Raw genomic sequence first — 21751 nt, forward strand, 5'->3', positions numbered from 1 at the left:
GTCAGATCCAGATGGTGTAGGAGAATTTCTTGGGAATTTGCCAGGATGAACAAGTCGTCCAGGTACCGTAGGATCCTGACTCCTTGATGGCGGAGTACAGCCGTCATTACCGCCATGACCTTGGTGAAGACTCGCGGAGCCATGGTCAAACCAAAAGGTAACGCCTGAAATTGGTAATGGAGGTTGCCAATCGCAAACCTCAGGTACTGCTGATGCAACACTGCAATGGAAATATGCAGGTAAGCATCCTGTATGTCCAGGGAGACCATATAATCCCCAGGTTCCAAGGCCAGAACAATAGAGCGAAGAGTTTCCATACGAAACTTGGAGACCCTCCCAAATTTGTTCAAGGACTTGAGGTTGAGAATGGGCCGGGAGGACCCATTCGGTTTCGGGACTAGGAACAGCGGTGAATAGAACCCCTTGCCTCACTGAGCCAGAGGCACCTGTACTACCACTCCTGTGTTCAGGAGGGACTGTACAACCGAATGAAGAGTTTTTGCCTTCACCTGATCCGAAGGGACGTTTGTCAGGCAAAATCGATGAGGGGGACGATTCTTGAAGGATACCGCATAACCTCGAGTGACGACTTCCTTTACCCAGGCATCGGAAGTGGTCCTCAACCATTCCTGAGTATACCCTTGAATTCGGCCCCCACCCTGGGATCCCCCAGAGGGAGGCCCGCCCCGTCATGTGGCAGGCTTGTCAGTTTTGGAAGCAGGCTGACGGGCAGCCCAGGCCCTTTTGGGTTTGGGCTTATTGGGTTTGAAAGTGTGAACCTGTTTCGTGTACGCCTGACCTTTTGCTTTCCCTGAAGGACGAAAGGAGCAAAATGAAGTACTTTTAGCCTTCGACACCGAAGGAGCAGTACTAGGTAGACATGCTGTTTCAGCAGAGGCTAAGTCAGCCACTATCTTGTTGAGGTCTTCTCTGAAAAGAATGTCTCTCTTAAAAGGGAGTACCTCCAGGGTTTTCTTAGAGTCCAGATCCACAGACCAGGACCGTAACCAGAGAATCCGGCGAGCCAAAATGGACATAGTAGAAGCCTTGGCCGCCAGAATACCAGCATCAGAAGCTGCCTCCTTAATGTAATGAGAAGCTGTGACAATATAAGACAGACATTGTCTAGCATGATCAGAAGCGTTGGATGGCAACTCCGCTTCCAGCTCCTGAGCCCACGCTTCAACAGCCTCTGCAGCCCATGTCGCTGCAATGGTGGGACTATGTGCAGCACCAGTTAGGGTGTAAATTGCCTTTAAACAACCCTTCACACACTTATCCGTCGGTTCTTTCAGAGACGTGACGGTAGTTACCGGCAGAGCTGAGGTTAGCACCAGCCGCGCCACCTGCGAATTCACTGGCGGGGTTGTCTCCCAATTTTTACTTAGCTCCGCAGTGAGGGGGTAGCGAGCCAGCATCTTCTTGTGAGGCGTGAATGTCTTTCCTGGATTATCCCAGGACTCCTGACGTATGTCAAATAAATGGTCAGAGTGAGGTAAAACTTGTTTAACCACTTTCTGACGTTTAAACCTGACCGGTTTCTTAGGGGCAGCATCAGGCTCCAGGTCATCACTCAGCAACTTGAAGAATGGTCCTGATAGCCTACAATAAGTCAGGAACATCCACCTGTGAAACAGATTCCCCATCAGTAGCATCGGTATCAGAATCTGTGGGGTCAGTATAAACACCATCCTCATCAGACGAGGAGTCTGGGATGTTGGTGGATTGTGAGGAAGTAATGGCCCGCTTAGAGGACCCCTTGCTCTTAGGCGGGCGAGGGTTAGACTTCTGAGTAGTCAGTGAATGGTTCCAATTGCTGTAACTGAGCGGACAGTTGATCTGCCCGTGGCGAGTTAACCGCAGGGACTATAAGTGGTTGTACCGGCACAGGAGGTACCATAGGGGTCGTTAGTCTATTTACCAGCTATTCAATAGTGTGGAGAAGGTAGCCCCCGTTGCTGCAGTCCCACTTGGGGGTAAGGATCCTTCAGAACCTGAACCCTCAGCTGCTATGTTTTCCTCAAATGTGTCTGCAGCATCACCACCACGCAATGTGGGATCAGCTCCAGCACCATTGCCCTTTGTAGCTGACATATCCAAAAGCTCAATACAAGGCAACACAGTACAATATCAGCAGCACAATACCTGACAAGAACCCCCTGTGCAGTGTATTTTCAGCACAAACAGGGAATTCAAGAGGTATATGGCGACTAAAAATCACAGAGAAAAATACACACTGAGTATATTTTGTGAACTACCTATATTAAATGATAAACTTGACACACTTAGCCCCCTCAGGTTATAGAATATAGGGATAGCAATCTGAGTGAGATACACAAAATGGGTGTCACACAGCAGCTATATGCACACACACATAGTCACATTGTACAATGCAGAAATGATGACATGCAATAAAACTGCACTGGACTAGCAATACAGAGTAGTACTATGTATAGCTATACACTCAATAGATATAACAATGCACAGTAAAAACTGGATGTATATCACAGGGTACTTTTACTATATAACCAGGGCTGGATTAACAATGGGACTGATGGAGCTGTAGCTCCAGGCCCACTCTACCAAATAGACCCACTGCATCTTACATGTTTTTGTGCTGCTGTATTTTTTCCCTTCTACTGCAGCTTGCACTAGTGCACTAGGCCCCGCCCCCTCCAGCATAAAACTCCCCCCCATCCCCCCCGACCTTCCTCGCAGAGGGGGTGGCACCGGCAGTGTCAGACAGTCGACTTCTTACCTCCTACCCGCCTGCCTCCGCTGGTTTACTGGTCTCACATATTCGGATGCTGTGGTTGGTCACTCCTCCACTGCCCTGCTGCTGCATTGTAGTGAGTAGGCATTGATGTCCACATAGTATACTCCCTCCCATCTCCAGGATCAGGCCCGCCACCTCCTGCTGCTATACCCTGCTGCCTCCCCCTTTTCTTGTACTCCTCCCATCCCGAGGCCTGCCCCTCCTTACCCCCTGTCCTGTCTGAGTCTGCCCTCTCTATACTCTGCTCTGGAGGCGGGGCTTCTGTGCACACAGCGGCAGCCAGGAACCAGAGGAAAGAGTAAGTGCATGTGGAGGGTATGATGTAATGGGAGGGAGAGTTAGTGGAGTAATGTGCTGCAGTGGTTTAGTGTGGGGCATAAGTGCTGTTATTTAGTGTGTATGTGGTGGTGGTGGGGGCAGTGTAGTTATGTAGTATGGGTAGGTGGTGTATTGTGGGCTGGGGTGTTAATGCTGTTACAGTATGTAGAGTGTATGTGTGGGGAGGTAGTGCAGTGGCGTAGTATAGTGAGGAAGTGTAGTGGTGCAGAGTGGGGAGGTAGTGTAGTGCTGTTTTGTAGTATGGATAGGCAGTACAGTGATGTACAGTGGGGAGTCAGTGCAGTGATACACGTGTGCACAGGGTGTGCCTGGTATGCACAGGCACACCTTAATGTATAGAGTCACCCATAAGCAGATTCAGGGAAATGGGGGATACTGTACTTTTATTTTTATTTCACTTTTATTTTCTGCAGCTGCATACACCTGCCAGTCTGCCCGCCACCAGGAAAGGCTGCTGGTTGTCAGTCAGCCTGTCAGCCCCTCCTCTGGACAGTTCTGCATGCAGCTTAGTCCCGCCTCCCTCTACTGGCTTGAACATCTTGGCTACCTGCATACACTTGACACTGTGTGGTGAGGAAGAGCCTAGCAGCCACCATCGGACTCCAAGACACCATTCACACCCACCGGCGCCAGTCTGGGAGGTGGACACCCTGCACCAATGGGAGGGACATCACTGACCATACACACAGCCCAGACACCAGTCAGAGGAAGCTGCAGTCTCTGGACTCCCCACCAGGCCAGCCACCACCACGAGGATGCCAGTCGTGGTCCAGATGCCCAGCATGCCACGCCATAAGGAGAACGCCGCACCAGTCGGGACAGGCACACCCCAGCTTTCCTCAGTGACAGGCACACCCCAGCTTTCCTCAGTGAGGTGAGCATTACAATGAGTCAGGTCACTTGAGTTCAACAGCAGCTTTATTCAGTGGCACAACTCCACTGACTCCCCCTGTTTAACCCTGGCCTATACCAATACATAGCTGAGAGGGGCCAGGAGAATGAGAGGAGTGTGAGTGGGTGTCTAGGCTGCTAAGGGGAGCGTGTGACTGACTAAACTGAAAGGAGCACGGGAGGAAAAGTTTGGCATGAGGAGGAATAGGATGCTGGCTTAAGGGGACTGGGTGAGGCTGAGAGGCACAGAGTGAAGGGCGGGAGGCTGAGAGGAAGAGAGTGAAGGGTGGGAGGCTGAGAGGCACAGAGTAAAGGCTGGGAGGCACAGAGTGATGAAGTGGGGCGGCTGAGAGGCACAGAATGAAGGGTGGGAGGCACCGAGTGATGAAGTGGGGTGGCTGAGAGGCACAGAGTGAAGGGGGCGGCTGAGAGGCACAAAATGAGGGGGATGGTGGGAGATGATGGTGTTTCAGAGGGACGCAGGAGGTAGATGATGGTGTAGCTGAGAGACGACTCAGGGAGGATATGATGGTGTGGCTGAGAGACGCAAGGAGAAGATGGTGTGGCTGAGAAAGACGTAGACCAGAGATGTTTGTGTGGTTGGGAGACATAAGGTGGGAGTGATGGTGGAGCTGAGAGATGAAGGACGGACATGGTGTGGTTGAGAAGCGCAGGCGGGAGATGATGGTGTGGCTGAGAGACGACTCAGGGAGGATATGATGGTGTGGCTGAGAGATGCAAGGAGGAGATGGTGTGGCTGAGAAAGACGTAGGCAAGAGATGTTTGTGTGGCTGGGAGACGCAAGGTGGGGATGATGGTGTAGCTGAGAGATGCAGGACGGACATGGTGTGGCTGAGAGGCGCAGGCGGGAGATGATGGTGTGGCTGAGAGACGACTCAGGGAGGATATGATGGTGTGGCTGAGAGACGCAAGGAGGAGATGGTGTGGCTGAGAAAGACGTAGGCCAGAGATGTTTGTGTGGCTGGGAGACGCAAGGTGGGGATGATGGTGTAGCTGAGAGATGCAGGACAGACATGGTGTGGATGAGAGGCGCAGGCGGGAGATTATGGTGTGGCTGAGAGACGCGGGGGGAGATGATGGTGTTCCTGAGAGATGCAGGTGGAGATGATGGTGGGACTGAGAGACGCAGAGAGCAGGAGGTGACATGAGTCTGGTTGAACCTCTTGTATGATTGTGACCTTGGTTATATTCCTATACAAATAGGTATCTTCTGGACCATGTGATTTCCTACATGATAGTGAATACCGACTGAAGACGCTGTCTGGCCAGGGAGGATAAATTTCTTCAGAGGTTCACCGTTGTGAGAAACCACCATTTAGGTAAGGTGCATATGGAATGGAAAGGAATGCCAGTAGGCGGTGATACATACGCCCATCTGACTGTGCATCCCCTAATAAAATGTGCTGCGCACGCCTAAGGGTTAGAATGGGGAGGTAGTGTTATAACATTGTGTAAAGAGATAATGCAGTAATGTGTAGGGAGATAGCGCAGTAATGTGGTATGGGGCGGTAGTGAAATAATGTGAGATGGTAGCCAGGGTCGGATTATAGTCAGGGGCAGTTGCTCAATGCCCTGCTCTCATGAGGTGATGACATCTATCAAGATTGTGTGTGTCTCAGAGACTGTCACAGTAATGAGTCCCACAGAGCTGTTGACACCTTGCAGTACTGTTTTGAGCAAATCTGTATAAGCACTTGCCTCCATGCTTAACTCTGTGTGTGGACCTCCCACAGCTCCTGACTATGACCACTCATTCTCCAAAGCAGCAAGCAGCGGTGTGTCCACTGCTGCTGCAGTTAAATCACCTGAACCCAGAGAAGGCCACTGGCAACTGTGTGGTGAATGACCACTGACCTGCTACCGTGTAGCAGTTGCGCATCCACAGAGTCCCAGGATACACAGCTGACTCCCCACTGACAGCTCCAGTTGTTACTTCTGGCAGTTAGCAGTGGCCATTTTACAGTGCAGCTTACTGTTCGTGGCCTCCCCTACCAGAAAGAGGATGCCAGTCGCTTCCTCGACCATGGCACACCCTGTTGGAGCCGCCCCTTGCCGGAAGGAGGATGCCGGCGCTCCTCCACCTTGATCCCAGCCAACGCACTGGTGGCAGGAATTTCTGCCTTGCATCCTCCCCCTCTTCTTATATTGATAGGGGCCCCACAGGTTTGTTGCCCAGGGGCCTCACAAACCTTAATCCAGCCCTGAAGGTAGCGCAGTGTTGTGGTGTGGGAAGGTAATGCAGTAATGTGGTGTGGGAATGTATATATAGTGCAGGAATGTAGTCTGAGGAGGTAGTGCAGTGAAATAGTATGGATATGTAATGTGGGGAGGTAACATAGTGATATACTGATGGGGTGTAATGTGGTGAGGTACCATAGTAATGTAGTGTGGAAGGTATAGTGTGGAGATGTAGGCCAGTATTTACTAAAAATCCGAGTTTGGCCGATTTGTGGGTTTTTTTTCTAAGTCCCAATCCGGGAATTCACTAAGCACCAATCTCGGCAGTGTTTGGACTATTCGTAATGGTTTGAACGACAACGTTCCGAAATACGAATGAATAGACCATCGGTCAAACGCGGCTGTTATTTCATACAATACGGGAATTCACTATTCATTCGTATTTGGGTGTTAGTCTCTGAGTGCTCAAATGCGGTCGTATTTTTTTGCGATTCGTTAAAAAAAGCGGCAAAAAAATAGACCTGCTTTTTTCAGGCGTGTTTACATGTGTTGCAAATAACAAATCACTCACACCTGAATAAGGATGCCTATAAAAGGATCTTAGGCCCATTTCAATCCACCTACACTCAGAAATGGCAGCAGGACTGTGGGCCAGTGATATTTTGTGTGCTGTGGGATTCCTCAGACTCAGACATCAGCCTGTAAGTACCCAGGGCCAAGAAACTGAACATGGTCAGCAGGTTGTACAGGTTCCGCGGAGGCTGCTCAGGCCTCGTTTTTTTAGGGTGCGTTTAAACTTGAACGCATTGTCCGATGATAAGGTCATACAGATGTTCCGTCTAAATCGTAACAACATTTTCCGTCTGTATGACCTTGTCAAACTGGGCCTAGACCCTGAGACAGCACGCTCTCGCTCTGTCTCAGGCCTGCACAAACTCCTGGCTGTGTTGCACTTTCTGGCTACTGGCAGCTTTCAGGCTGTGTCTGGGGATGTCATAGGAATCTCACAGCCCTCATTTTCGAGAATCTTAACACAGGTGATGTATACCTAACTACCTACTCTGTTTTTGCTTGGTTTTAATTACTCGGTGGCCAGTTCTGTGCTAAAATCTCATGTATAATTTTCTATTAAATATACACACAGGTGTTGGCTGTTTTGCAGCCCCACATCGATGCCTCAATCTGCTTCCCTACCCAGGAGTCTCAGTGGCATGCCGTCAGGGTAGATTTCTATGAGCTGGCTGGCATGCCCAATGTGCTTGGAGCCATAGATTGCACACACATTGAGCTGAGACCACCTAGGGGCAGGCAGCACATATATACAAATAATAAGAATTTACTTACCGATAATTCTATTTCTCGTAGTCCGTAGTGGATGCTGGGGACTCCGAAGGACCATGGGGAATAGCGGCTCCGCAGGAGACTGGGCACAAATAGAAAGCTTTAGTACTACCTGGTGTGCACTGGCTCCTCCCCCTATGACCCTCCTCCAAGCCTCAGTTAGGATACTGTGCCCGGACGAGCGTACACAATAAGGAAGGATTTTGAATCCCGGGTAAGACTCATACCAGCCACACCAATCACACCGTATAACTTGTGATCTAAACCCAGTTAACAGCATGATAACAGAGAAGCCTCTAGAAAATATGGCTCACTACAGCAATAACCCGATTTTTTGGTAACAATAACTATGTACCAGTATTGCAGACAATCCGCACTTGGGATGGGCGCCCAGCATCCACTACGGACTACGAGAAATAGAATTATCGGTAAGTAAATTCTTATTTTCTCTGACGTCCTAGTGGATGCTGGGGACTCCGTAAGGACCATGGGGATTATACCAAAGCTCCCAAACGGGCGGGAGAGTGCGGATGACTCTGCAGCACCAATTGAGAGAACTCCAGGTCCTCCTCAGCCAGGGTATCAAATTTGTAGAATTTTACAAACGTATTTGCTCCTGACCAAGTAGCTGCTCTGCAAAGTTGTAAAGCCGAGACCGCTCGGGCAGCCGCCCAAGATGAGCCCACCTCCCTTGTGGAGTGGGCATTTACAGATTTTTGGCTATGGAAGGCCTGCCACAGAATGTGCAAGCTGAATTGTACTACAAATCCAACGAGCAATAGTCTGCTTAGAAGCAGGAGCACCCAGCTTGTTGGGTGCATACAGGATAAACAGCGAGTCAGATTTTCTGACTCCAGCCGTCCTGGAAACATAAATTTTCAGGGCCCTGACAACGTCTAGCAACTTGGAGTCCTCCAAGTCCCTAGTAGCCGCAGGTACCACCATAGGTTGGTTCAGGTGAAACGCTGACACCACCTTAGGGAGAAACTGAGGACGAGTCCTCAATTCCGCCCTGTCCGAATGGAAAATCAGATAAGGGCTTTTACAGGATAAAGCCGCCAATTCTGACCCGCGCCTGGCCCAGGCCAGGGCCAACAGCATGACCACCTTCCATGTGAGATATTTTAACTCCACAGATTTAAGTGGTTCAACCCAATGTGACTTTTGGAACCCAAAAACTACATTGAGATCCCAAGGTGCCACTGGAGGCACAAAAGGAGGCTGTATATACAGTACCCCTTTTACAAACGTCTGAACTTCAGGGACTGAAGCTAGTTCTTTTTGGAAGAAAATTGACAGGGCCGAAATTTGAACCTTAATGGACCCTAATTTCAGGCCCATAGACACTCCTGTTTGCAGGAAATGTAGGAATCGACCCAGTTGAAATTCCTCCGTCGGGCCTTACTGGCCTCGCACCACGCAACATATTTTCGCCAAATGCGGTGATAATGTTTTGCGGTTACATCCTTCCTGGCTTTGATCAGGATAAGGATGACTTCATCCGGAATGCCTCTTTCCTTCAGGATCCGGCGTTCAACCGCCATGCCGTCAAACGCAGCCGCGGTAAGTCTTGGAACAGACAGGGTCCTTGCTGGAGCAGGTCCCTTCTTAGAGGTAGAGGCCACGGATCCTCCGTGAGCATCTCTTGAAGTTCCGGTTACCAAGTCCTTCTTGGACAATCCGGAGCCACGAATATAGTGCTTACTCCTCTCCATCTTATAATTCTCAGTACCTTGTGTATGAGAGGCAGAGGATGGAACACATACACTGACCGGTACACCCACGGTGTTACCAGAGCGTCTGCTGAGGAAGTCTGCTTCCCAGTTGTCCATTCCCGGAATGAACACTGCTGACAGTGCTATCACAAGATTTTCCGCCCAGCAAAGAATCCTTGCAGCTTCTGCCATTGCCCTCCTGCTTCTTGTGCCACCCTGTCTGTTTACGTGGGTGACTGCCGTGATGTTGTCCGACTGGATCAACACCGGCTGACCTTGAAGCAGAGGTCTTGCTAAGCTTAGAGCATTGTAAATGGCCCTTAGCTTCAGGATATTGATGTGAAGTGATGTCTCCAGGCTTGACCATAAGCCCTGGAAATTCCTTCCCTGTGTGACTGCTCCCCAGCCTCGCAGGCTGGCATCCGTGGTCACCAGGACCCAGTCCTGAATGCCGAATCTGCGGCCCTCTAGAAGATGAGCACTCTGCAACCACCACAGGAGGGACACCCTTGTCCTTGATGACAGGGTTATCCGCTGATGCATCTGAAGATGCGACCCGGACCATTTTTCCAGCAGGTCCCACTGGAAAGTTCTTGCGTGGAATCTGCCGAATGGGATTGCTTCGTAGGAAGCCACCATTTTTCCCAGAACCCTTGTGCATTGACGCACTGAGACTTGGCTCGGTTTTAGGAGGTTCCTGACTAGTTCGGATAACTCCCTGGCTTTCTCCTCCGGGAGAAACACCTTTTTCTGGACTGTGTCCAGGATCATCCCTAGGAACAGAAGACGAGTCGTCGGAACCAGCTGCGATTTTGGAATATTGAGAATCCAACCGTGCTGCCGCAACACTACCTGAGATAGTGCTACACCGACCTCCAACTGTTCTCTGGATCTTACCCTTATCAGGAGATCGTCCAAGTAAGGGATAACTAAAACTCCCTTCCTTCGAAGGAGTATCATCATTTCGGCCGTTACCTTGGTAAAGACCCGGGGTGCCGTGGACCATCCAAACGGCAGCGTCTGAAACTGATAGTGACAGTTCTGTACCACAAACCTGAGGTACCCTTGGTGAGAAGGGTAAATTGGGACATGAAGGTAAGCATCCTTGATGTCCCGAGACATCATGTAGTCCCCTTCTTCCAGGTTCGCAATCACTGCTCTGAGTGACTCCATCTTGAATTTGAACCTCCGTATGTAAGTGTTCAAAGATTTTAGATTTAGAATCGGTCTCACCGATCCGTCCGGCTTCGGTACCACAACAGTGTGGAATAATACCCCGTTCCCTGTTGCAGGAGGGGTACCTTGATTGTCACCTGCTGGGAATACAGCTTGTGAATGGCTTCCAAAACTGCCTCCCAGTCAGAGGGAGACGTCGGTAAAGCCGACTTTAGGAAAACGGCGAGGGGGAGACGTCTCAAATTCCAATTTGTACCCCTGAGATATCACCTGAAGGATCCAGGGGTCTACTTGCGAGTGAGCCCACTGCGCGCTGAAATTCATTGAGACGGGCCCCCACCGTGCCTGAGTCTGCTTGTAAAGCCTCAGCGTCATGCTGAGGGTTTGGCAGAGGCGGGAGAGGGCTTCTGTTCCTGGGAACTGGCTGATTTCTGCAGCCTTTTTCCTCTCCCTCTGTCACGGGCAGAAATGAGGAACCTTTTGCCCGCTTGCCCTTCTGGGAACGAAAGGACTGCGCCTGATAATACGGCGTCTACTTATGTTGAGAGGCGACCTGGGGTACAAACGTGGATTTCCCAGCTGTTGCCGTGGCCACCAGGTCTGAAAGACCGACCCCAAATAACTCCTCCCCTTTATAAGGCAATACTTCCAAATGCCGTTTGGAATCCGCATCACCTGACCACTGTCGTGTCCATAACCCTCTTCTGGCAGAAATGGACAACGCACTTACACTTGATGCCCGTCGGCAAATATTCCGCTGTGCATCACGCATATATAGAAATGCATCTTTTAAATGCTCTATAGGCAATAATATACTGTCCCTATCTAGGGTATCAATATTTTCAGTCAGGGAATCCGACCACGCCAACCCAGCACTGCACATCCAGGCTGAGGCGATTGCTGGTCGCAGTATAACACCAGTATGTGTGTAAATACATTTTAGGATACCCTCCTGCTTTCTATCAGCAGGATCCTTAAAGGCGGCCATCTCAGGAGAGAGTAGAGCCCTTGTTCTTACAAGTGTGTGAGCGCTTTACCCACCCTAGGGGGTGTTTCCCAACGCACCCTAACCTCTGGCGGGAAAGGATATAATGCCAATAACATTTTAGAAATTATCAGTTGTTATCGGGGGAAACCCACGCATCATCACACCTCATTTAATTTCTCAGATTCAGGAAAACTACAGGCAGTTTTTCCTCACCGAACATAATACCCCTTTTTGGTGGTACTCGTATTATCAGAAATGTGTAAAACATTTTTCATTGCCTCAATCATGTAACGTGTGGCCCTACTGGAAGTCACATTTGTCTCTTCACCGTCGACACTGGAGTCAGTATCCGTGTCGGCGTCTGTATCTGCCATCTGAGGTAACGGGCGCTTTAGAGCCCCTGACGGCCTATGAGACGTCTGGACAGGCACAAGCTGAGTAGCCGGCTGTCTCATGTCAACCACTGTCTTTTATACAGAGCTGACACGGTCACGTAATTCCTTCCAACAGTTCATCCACTCAGGTGTCGACCCCCTAGGGGGTGACATCACTATTACAGGCAATTTGCTCCGTCTCCACATCATTTTCCTCCTCATACATGTCGACACAAACGTACCGACACACAGCACACACACAGGGAATGCTCTGATAGAGGACAGGACCCCACTAGCCCTTTGGGGAGACAGAGGGAGAGTTTGCCAGCACACACCAGAGCGCTATATATATACAGGGATAACCTTATATAAGTGTTTTTCCCCTTATAGCTGCTGTATTTTTAATACTGCGCCTAATTAGTGCCCCCCTCTCTTTTTTAACCCTTTCTGTAGTGTAGTGACTGCAGGGGAGAGCCAGGGAGCTTCCCTCCAACGGAGCTGTGAGGGAAAATGGCGCCAGTGTGCTGAGGAGTTAGGCTCCGCCCCCTTCTCGGCGGCCTTATCTCCCGTTTTTCTGTGTATTCTGGCAGGGGTTAAAATTCATCCATATAGCCCCGGAGCTATATGTGATGTATTTTTAGCCAGCCAAGGTGTTTTTATTGCTGCTCAGGGCGCCCCCCCTAGCGCCCTGCACCCTCAGTGACCGGAGTGTGAAGTGTGCTGAGAAGCAATGGCGCACAGCTGCAGTGCTGTGCGCTACCTTGTGGAAGACAGGATGTCTTCTGCCGCCGATTTGCCGGACTCTTCTTGCTTCTGGCTCTGTAAGGGGGCCGGCGGCGCGGCTCCGGGACCGAGCTCCAAGACTGAGCCTGTGAGCTGTCCCTCTGGAGCTAATGGTGTCCAGTAGCCAAGAAGCCCAATCCACTCTGCACGCAGGTGAGTTCGCTTCTTCTCCCCTTAGTCCCTCGATGCAGTGAGCCTGTTGCCAGCAGGTCTCACTGAAAATAAAAAACCTAAACTAAAACTTTCACTAAGAAGCTCAGGAGAGCCCCTAGTGTGCACCCTTCTCGTTCGGGCACAAAAATCTAACTGAGGCTTGGAGGAGGGTCATAGGGGGAGGAGCCAGTGCACACCAGGTAGTACTAAAGCTTTCTATTTGTGCCCAGTCTCCTGCGGAGCCGCTATTCCCCATGGTCCTTACGGAGTCCCCAGCATCCACTAGGACGTCAGAGAAAGACATCTAGAGCACTCCACAAATGTGCAGGTGGTTTGTGATGCAAATCTCAAAATAATGAGTGTTGTTGCTGGTTACCCTTGGGGCTGCCATGACTCCTTCATCCTCAGTCAGTCATCCCTCTTTGATAAGTTTGAGGACGGACAAATGCCAGATGGATGGCTGCTGGGTATGTAATTTGATATGTGTAGGCCTGTGTATAGTTTGTCCAAATACAGGGGCAGATGTATTGACATGTAGAAGGCATTAGCAAGTGAGAAACCAGTGATATGTGCAAGGTGATAAAGGCACCAGCCAATCAGCTCCAATATGTAAATTATTATTTAGGTACATATTGTCCGCTGCCTTTATTACCTTGCACATATCACTGGTTTATCACTTCCTTATGTCTTCTACAGGTTAATACATCTGCCCCACAGTGTGTTAATTATGTGTTGCTGTATCTTAACATGAATCACGTTACTATATCTGTCTTTTAGGTGATGGAGGATATGGCTGTTTCTCTTGGCTTCTAACTCCATTGTCCCGACCTGATACCCCTGCTGAACACAATTACAATCATGCACATAAGTCCACGCGGAATGTGATAGAAAGATGTTTTGGTGTGCTGAAATCTAGGTTTCGGTGTCTGGATAAATCTGGTGGCCTTTTGTTGTATAGTCCCTCGAAGGTGACTCAAATTGTGTTCTGCTGCTGCTTTCTTCATAACATGTGTTTGCAACAACATCTGCCACATGTTGAGGAGGAGGAGGATGAAGAAAGCAGCCAGCAAGCAGAGGAATTAGAGACATCTGGTGATACTTGGAGTACAGATGTAGGGAGGCAGGTTAGGCAAGAGCACATCACTCGCTATTTCTAAGGTAAGTTTGGTTTGCTTATTTCATTTGTTGTATAATCATAAATAGATGTTTGGCCATTTTTATTGCCAAAACCATTACTCAGAATGTGTCTGTCTCCTTAACACATACAAACATACCCTCGCTTTATGCAAAACAAATGTCGCATGTGTATTGTGTGTATTTTAAAACTCAAAACAACAGATTATGAGTGGCATGCATTAAGTCTGGATAAGTGATCGTAAACTTGCAGTGCTAATTTATTACAAGCACACATAATCCATTTAGTATTTTACTTTATCATTGTGTGTAACGTCCTAATGCACAGGTTCACAAACTCAGCCCTCAGGACCCCACACAGTGCATGTTTTTCACGTAACCCAGTAGAAGCACAGGTGTATGAATTACTCACAGACATATGTTAAAAGGTTCACAGGTGGAGCTAATTATGTCACTTGTGATTCTGTGAGTAGACCTGCAAAACATGCACTGTGTGGGGTCCTGATGGCCGAGTTTGAGAACCTGTGTTCCAAAAAAACACTCCTCGACATATAAATGTTAGCCTTGAGGAATACATGTGTCCCTATGTGTGATGCTCCATCATATTTAAGGTACACAAACTTACTGTCATCAAAAATAATTTATTTCCTAATGTTTGCTGCAGTAAACTTGCTGATTTGTAAGTAAATACACAGTTTGCCACATATATACATTATTACACACATTCTTTGTTTTTTTGTTAAAAAGTTCTAATTTGTTGGTTTCTGCATCATGTGTAATAACATTCTTACTAATTTTTAACACACACAAACATGTCCCAACAATAATGACATTCATTTTGTCAATTTTTTTAAAAAATTCAATGCCAACATATTGAAAGCTTTTTACGCAACTCAATTGTGTTATTCTTGTAATGTTGTATAGAGAAGAAAGGTAAAATAGTTAACAATAACATTGTAATTTGGATTGTCTGCAGGATATGAGAATGATTGGAATCTATAAAGAGTAATGATTAGAAAAAAATCAAGTGGTCTGGTTACATCCAGCTAACATGTATGCGGCTGCCTAGCAATGATTGTGTGTGCAGGAGAGGAGAATGATTGGAATCTAGAAAGAGTAATGATTAGAAAAAAATCAAGTGGTCTGGTTACTTCCTGCTAACATGTATGTGGCTGCCTGGCAATGATTGTGTGTGCAGGAGAGGAGAATGATTGGAATCTATAAAGAGTAATGATTAGAAAAAAATCAAGTGGTCTGGTTACTTCCTGCTAACATGTATGTGGCTGCCTGGCAATGATTGTGTGTGCCGGAGAGGAGAATGATTGGAATCTAGAAAGAGTAATGATTAGAAAAAAATCAAGTGGTCTGGTTACTTCCTGCTAACATGTATGTGCGGCTCCATCAACATTTCCCTCCTCCAATACAAAAAAAGATGGTAAAGAATAAATGTGCATACAAATTTTATGTTGTTGTTTGTACCACTTATAATTAATGATGTTGTATAAATTGTCAAGGAACTAAGTGTTATATATATTTTGCCAAACATACACTTACTAACTATTTAGAGTTACTTATCAGAAATGTCTAATTTGTATTTTTTTCAAGTTTTTTTGGGTGGCTGCTTGTCCTGCCCTTTGCCTTTAGCACTGTCATGTTGTCGTGCTCTGGTGGAGCGTCTTGGTGGTGATGAGACTGGCGTGATATTTGGAGTAGTCGTACCAGAACTGCTGCTTGTTTGCTGTTGGTGCATGGATCTGAGTGTTTCATTCAGGTTAGTGAGGGTGGCATTGAGTTCACGTGTAGCAGCATTTTGATTGTCTACAATTCGGAATAAACTTTCATTAATCTTTTGATTGTTTTGAAAAATGTTCATATAACTTTGCTGTTGTCTGTGCTGTTCTTCCATTAGTCTGTGCTGTTCTTCCATTATGCGCTGTAAGTTGCCCATGACCTGTGTAATGTCTGTACGCATGAGTTCCATGGTATTGCCAATTCTGGTTGTTTGTTCATTTTGTCTACTCATATTTCTTGATATTCTTCTGAGGTGACATGGTAGGCTTGCAAACATTTGTGTCTGCCTACGCAGGCAATCTTCATTAGTGGCCTGCTGTCTAGCCCAAATGGTCCAAAACACCTGATCAGGCACTTGTGTTACTGGTGTTGTTGGGCTGTGTTGTGGTGGTGGTGTGCTTTGGTGTGGTGGTGTACTCACAGGTGCTGGGGGGCTCATTCCTTGGCTTAATTGCTGCATTTCTAAGATGATTGTCTCCTCTGTCACTGTGTTGCTGTAGTTGCGGAGGGATGCTGTTACCAGGACTAGAAGCTGAAATGTTAAACAAATCTCCGTTAGCTATCCATATGTTTGAGAAATGTAAACAAATCACTACACATGGAACACATGTCATTCACTGTTGCTTTAAAATATTCTGCCTAGCAACATCATCACTCATAACTTAAATACATACATATGCCTGTTTGTGGCAAATGTGTCTGGTTACTTAATTGTGAAAGCAAACACTTTAGTTGTATTGTAGCTCAGACATACTCCACCATAAAAACACATTGGAATCCATAATGTGTTACCTTATAGCTTTGATAAAACAAACATAGTAATGTTTTTATATGTATTTGGCAATGTTAGCTCAAACACACATCTGAAATTTGGAAAAACAACCTTACTTTTTTCTAAAAATAAACATGATTTTTTGTTGCAGCATCTTACACACAATGTGATACTGTATGGCTCAAGTGGACATACATATCTTTACTGGATGTGGACAAGGCCATTTTGCTTGGATTACATTTCAGGTTTTACTTACTGCGGTAAGTATCTACGTTTTTGATGTGTTTTGACTTAATGCGGTTAAGAAAAAGTTTGATTACGTTCTGAAATTGTTTATATTTATTTCAGTTTGATACTCACAATCAAGATGAGGGGAGTGTGGATGACGTCTTGGAGGTGTGTCCAAAATTTGGAGTGGGGGGATAGAACATACTGTCGATAATCTTCGTGGCGGGGTAGCCTGCTGTGGTTGGCCCTGGACATCAGACCTTGCTTTCTTTTCGGCCACAGGTTTTTTTGTGGTGATGTCTTACAGAAGTCCCACTTCTGCTGCTCCATACTTCTTTTGATGGACCTATTAATGAAAGTGCAATTTTGTTTTGGCCATTCCTTTACAAACATACCCTATACTACAATGGACACTTTACCTGCTTCCGCAGCGTCATCATCATCAGATGTGATAGGAGTTACTGGACGACGAGTAGTACTGCTTTTTTCAAACACTGTATATAAAAAAATGTATTCATGCTATTGTTGATACATCCATCCATTATGCTTATAAACATTTATTCTTTAAGAAATGCTTGCTTTATTTTTAATAAAAACATAAGGACCGGAAACAAAATATACAATACATAAAACAATAAACATTGTCCAATAGACATATGCACTATGGAAAAATCAACACAGGAAAACATGTACAGGACACTGACATAGGCCACAAGTAAAAAAACAAACATTAACAACCAAAAACACACACATCTTCATTTTGTATTGAAATGAAAAATATTACAGATGCAATATATAAATTGCTCTGTGATGTGGCACTCCAAACACACATTACCACTATATGAGCCAAACCAAAATGTAAAAATATTTTTAAAATTACCTGCAAAGTCGAAAAATATTGTAGCACACACACCACGCACTAACACACACACATGCCCGCTGCGCATGCACTTGTTCCGCCGTGCGTGCACATATCCGCAATTTGCGTATGACCGCTCCCGCGATCCTGCGTGTGGTATGGGTATTTACGGCGGAGTTTGTGAGCGCATAGAGGGTTATCAAAACATTACATATTTAACCCAAATAGTGCACTTTGTACACATAGCTCCCCTGCACCACATCAGCAAGTATCAGCAGTTTAAATGATTCCAGGACTAAGAGATTCACCTTTGCATGATAGAAAGGGACAGACACAGGTTATAGGGTGATGTCTAGTATCCAGCTGTAGGGTATTTTAAGGGTAACATTCCGGTGTTGGTTAGAGGAAGATCGCATGTTCCTGCGTATAGTTATGTGCAGAAGTAGAATATAGATATAAACTGTATTTACTGTATAATATGTATGCGGCGGGAATCCAGAGGAGACCACCCAGCAAGAGCAGTTGGGAAAGACATCGCCCACCTTTTCAAATCAACCTATGACCTCTCCTGTAATGTAAAGATGCATCTCTGTGTCCAATAGACAAAGGGATTACAGTGACCATTGTATTGTATATGGAAGTAGTGTATAAAAAGCCTGTTGCTGTCTGGCCGGTCAGAAGACTCTGAACGCTATCTACCTGATGAGCGGAGGACTGGTCCAGGTTGCGCAAGCGAATATTCTCACGTATGTATATTGACTGTAGCCATTATTCTGTTGTAGATTTATCTTGTTAGCCTTGTAGTGTATAATTTGTATTGTTATCCCCTTTCAAATAATCCACTGTGGCGTTAGAACCCAGCGGTTAACTACAAATCGGTGTTGTGTCCTCTTTTCCCTGCTAGGGTTTTAAGCGTATTACATTACCTAACTGTATAAAGTTTAAGTGTATTGATAAGGTGTGTACGCACTGCGGGTACTTAATACCGTCAGCGCTGCGTAAGGTTTAAGGTGTAACATCATTGCAGTGCTTTGCAGCACAAGGTTTAGAGTGTAATAATATCATTGCATTACGAATAAGGTTTAAAGTTTATCAAAAGTGTGTGCGCGCGCTGTGTGTACTTTGTACCCCCAGCGCGGCGTTTGTACGCTAAGTCCGTACACAGTACGGGACTCTGTACGCAAATAGCGTGCGAAGTGCGTAGCATGTGTATTAAGTCTAGCGGCTGCAGCGGCTCCATGGTAAAAGTGTATTTAGAGGTATAGCTTTATGTTTTAAGATAATATAGACATTATCATTACACTGCAGTGTGGTGTCACGGTACAAATACAAACTAAAAATTATCAAAGAAATAGTGGTATTTTGTAAAAAAATATTACATTATGTAATAATGACATTACACATGTAAGTGGTTTCCAAACCACTTTCCACTGCTCCAGCCTCTAACATGACAACCACTGTTTTTGAAACATTGGCCCTCATTCCGAGTTGATCGGTCGCAAGGCGAATTTAGCAGAGTTACACACGCTAAGCCTACGCCTACTGGGAGTGTATCTTAGCTTCTTAAAATTGCGACCGATGTAATCGCAATATTGCGATTACAAACTACTTTGCAGTTTCTGAGTAACTTCAACCTTACTCTGCCTGTGCGATCAGTTCAGTGCTTGTCGTTCCTGGTTTGACGTCACAAACACACCCAGCGTTCGCTCAGACACTCCCCCGTTTCTCCAGCCACTCCTGCGTTTTTTCCGGAAACGGTAGCGTTTTCAACCACACGCCCATAAAACGCCGTGTTTCCGCCCAGTAACACCCATTTCCTGTCAATCACATTACGATCGCCGGAGCGATGAAAAAGCCGTGAGTAAAAATACTATCTTCATTGTTAAATTACTTGGCGCAGTCGCAGTGCGAATATTGCGCATGCGTACTAAGCGGATTTTCATTGCGATGCGATGAAAAATACCGAGCGAACGACTCGGAATGAGGGCCATTGCACATGGATAACATAAATATAAAACATAGTCACAATTATAAAAAAAAAAAGGTCCAAAAGGAAAACATTATTGCAGGACAATTCAGTGAAACACCAAGTCCAAACTACACATGCAAAATATCTTTGATAAAAACACATGACATACAATAAAGTAAGATGTTACATTGGCTTTTGTATAAAACATTAACCAAAACAATGTATTTTCTGACACACACTTGAAGATGGGAGTAATATGCAACGTGACATGACACACATTTAAAAAAAAAAAAAAATAAGGTCATAGAATGTTAATGCAAATACACATGCTCACCATTCTTCCTGGGCCTATCTGAATCCCGGACATGGATGCAGAGACTACTTCAGGAGGTATGACACTCTGTATGTGCTCCTCATACTCCAGATATCTTGCAATATAGGGCTGCCCACCACCGGTTTTTCGAGCCGACTTCGCCTCCGTGGCCATTTTGGACTTGACACGTCGCTTTATGTCATAGTACCGTTTGCGGCACGTGTCCTCTGTCCGCTTGACCACCCCCTCACTATTGACAGCAGCAACAACTTTCGCCCACAACACCGTCTTCCTCCGTGTTGGCACCTTGGCGGACTCAGGCCCAAATAGCTGCCTCTGATACTTCATCAGCTCACGCACCAATGCCACATTTTCAGCAAAACTAAACTGTTCCGCCCAGTCTTAGTAGTGGTGCGTAGCTGCGGAGCACTCTGACTGTCACTATCACTTGAAAGACAAACAACACACTCCTCCACTACCACTACACAACACACACACACACACACACAAACACACACACACACACACACACACACACACACACACACACACACACACACAGGGACTATAAAGAAAAATAACTTGGACTAAAAATGAGACAAAACCACAAAATACAAGACTACAAGAATGTCAAGACGACTTTCAAACACAATACCACACTCAGAAATCGCTACCAACACTCCTCACCAAACCACAAATTCACCTACCTCCACAGCACAACCTCCCTCCTCCTCACCACTAACTAAACCCACGAGGTGCGGACGGTTTGGGGCGTATTTATTAGAGATGAGCGGGTTTGGTTTCTCTGAATCCGAACCCGCCCGAACTTCATGTTTTTTTACACGGGTCCGAGCGACTCGGATCTTCCCGCCTTGCTCGGTAAACCCGAGCGCGCCCGAACGTCATCATCACGCTGTCGGATTCTCGCGAGGCTCGGATTCTATCGCGAGACTCGGATTCTATATAAGGAGCCGCGCGTCGCGGCCATTTTCACACGTGCATTGAGATTGATAGGGAGAGAACGTGGCTGGCGTCCTCTCCGTTTAGAAATTAAAATAGATAGGAGAGTGAGAGTGAGACACTTCATTTACTTACTGGAGCTTAGGTGGAGTTATACTAGTGACTGATGACCAGTGACCTGACCACCAGTGCAGTTTTATAATTTATTATTATTTAATAATCCGTTCTGTTCTTGTTCTCTGCCTGAAAAAAAACGATACACAGTGACTCAGTCACACTCACATACCATATCTGTGCTCAGCCCAGTGTGCTGCATCATCTATGTATAATATCTGACTGTGCTCACACAGCTTAATTGTGGGGGAGACTGGGGAGCAGTTATAGGTTATAGCAGGAGCCAGGAGTACATATTAAACAGTGCACACTTTTGCTGCCAGAGTGCCACTGCCAGTGTGACTGACCACTGACCACTGTGACCAGTGACCTGACCACACTGACCACCAGTATAGTATATTGTGATTGAATGTCTGCCTGAAAAAGTACACTCGTCGTGTGACTTGTGTGGTGTTTTTTTATTCTATAAAAATTAAAAAACTCATTCTGCTGACAGACAGTGTCCACTCCAGCAGGTCCGTCATTATATAATATATACCTGTCCGGCTGCAGTAGTGATATATATATATTTTTTATATCATTATTTATCATCCAGTCTACTAGCAGCAGACACAGTACGGTAGTTCACGGCTGTAGCTACCTCTGTGTCGGCACTCGGCAGTCCATCCATAATTGTATACCACCTACCCGTGGTTTTTTTTTTCTTTCTTCTTTATACATACTACATCTCATTATCATCCAGTCTATATTAGCAGCAGACACAGTACAGTACGGTAGCCCACGGCTGTAGCTACCTCTGTGTCGGCACTCGGCAGTCCATCCATAATTGTATACCACCTACCCGTGTTTTTTTTTTCTTTCTTCTTTATACATACT

The sequence above is a fragment of the Pseudophryne corroboree genome, chromosome 11, assembly GCF_028390025.1.
Source record: "Pseudophryne corroboree isolate aPseCor3 chromosome 11, aPseCor3.hap2, whole genome shotgun sequence".
Classification (NCBI taxonomy): Eukaryota; Metazoa; Chordata; class Amphibia; order Anura; family Myobatrachidae; genus Pseudophryne; species Pseudophryne corroboree.